The sequence below is a fragment of the Capsicum annuum genome, unplaced genomic scaffold, assembly GCF_002878395.1.
Source record: "Capsicum annuum cultivar UCD-10X-F1 unplaced genomic scaffold, UCD10Xv1.1 ctg53454, whole genome shotgun sequence".
In the NCBI taxonomy this organism is placed as follows: domain Eukaryota; kingdom Viridiplantae; phylum Streptophyta; class Magnoliopsida; order Solanales; family Solanaceae; genus Capsicum; species Capsicum annuum.
The window spans coordinates 1-1728 of record NW_025861574.1 but is presented as its reverse complement, the minus strand read 5'-3'; the positions used below and the strand labels follow the sequence as shown (position 1 = coordinate 1728).

At 40.2% G+C, this 1728-nt stretch overlaps 1 pseudogene; it reads right to left on the bottom strand.

Moving 5' to 3' along the window:
- Positions 1–5: 5 nt before the first annotated feature.
- On the bottom strand, positions 6–1433 carry LOC107855172 (annotated as a pseudogene).
- Positions 1434–1728: the final 295 nt, after the last annotated feature.

Genomic DNA, 1728 nt, shown 5'->3' with positions numbered 1-1728 from the left:
GCTGTCGTCCAAGAGCTAGAGCAACTAACATTATCGTCATTTCCATCCTCGGACATGGAAGCCAATCTTGGAAGGTGATTTGTTTCATGCGTAAAGGAACCCTCAGAATGCTGTCGTCGAATGGTGGACTTTTGTCGGCTCTTCTGTTCAGCATTTGCTTGCAGCTGTGCTTCCAAATTTTGAAGCATGCTGGCCGTCTTTGCACAAATACTCCTGGATATCTATAATTCACTGTTCCGATTTGCCAAAGCTTCTTTCAACATCTTTGTTTCCTCCTCCATTGCGAAAAGGCGTTCTGTAAGTTGCTCATTCTCTTTATGGAACTTCTGCACACTATCCAATGAAAAATTTGGCAAACTGGGCCTTCCTCCTTGGGATTTCTTTACACGGCTGTCCCCATTATCTCTACCCAAACTCTCAACCTCAAGCTTCATCTGGGCCAAGGCTGTAGGCCTAGGCAACTTCTTCCGCACAAGACCACGTAATCTCCGACACTCTACTTCCAATTTTGCAACTTTCTTCACTCCTTCCAGGTGTTGCTTGTTTGCTACTTCTGCAGACCGTACGCTCATATTTTTCTCCTCAATATGAATTTCTAATTCCTTTGAGTTAATTTGGAGTTCATATTTCAGAGAATTTATTTCCCTTTCACATGAATCGATATTGCTCTTCAACATCTCAATTTCTGCTTCAGCTTGGGCTTTTTCTTCACTGAGTCGTATCACCATGCTAGAACGCTCCTGCAAAGACCTTGAGAGTGCAGAATTTTCCGTTGCAGACCTGAGTAACTGTTGGTCCAGGTTATCTAATTTTGCTTCAAACTCATGCTTCATTTTGTCAAACTGCTAGGTTTTATTCTGAATCACGTCATGCCGCTTCTGTTCATGTTCTTCTTTCAAATTTCGTATCTGCCGCATGCACTCGTTCAGTGCACCATCCAGATGTAATTTCAGTGCACCATCCAGATGGGATGCCCTGTCTTCAGCAGTAAGCTTCAAAAGAGTAACGGATTCCAGGTGATTTTTCAGTTTCGCGGCTTCTGACTCAGCCTTCTCCCAACCTGTACAGAGAGATGTGAATAAAAGAATTCAGTACCAAGTTGCAAAACACTTGTTGCAAGAAAAACACAAGTCAATACGGAACATCACCTGAGACGGCTTCTTCAGCAACTTCAGCGTATTGTTTTACCAGGTTTTCCTTATTAGTCCTTTTTGACTGTGCAGCAGCCAACTTTTCATTCAAATCCTTGACTTCATCCTCTAAGCCACTCACTTGTTCCTCAAGAGACTTAACTTGATCCTCCAGTCCAGTCAAATGTGAATAAGATTCAACGGAAATTTGCACATATTTAGGTTTCTTGATTTCCTGTTTACCCTGAAATATAACGGAAACCAAAACATAAATCACCAAGATGAGACAAATTGAATGAAGCTCTCTCACAACGAATTATTGTAAAAAAAATAAATCGATGAACTACCAAACTGAAACTATGTCTTTTCCTTTCTAGCAGCAATCACATTATATTGAAGAGAGAAACAAAATTAACAGAACTAAATTAGAACTTATAATTTGTGAGGGTAAATATTAAAGACTACCACCCATCAATCTCAACCTATAGACGTAAGCCTCACAGTTTAGATAAATGGAGAAGTTCTTTGCTAGTATTGACCAAATTACGCAACATTTCTTTTATTCAAGTTCTCATAATTAAAGGTCAACATGAAAGTC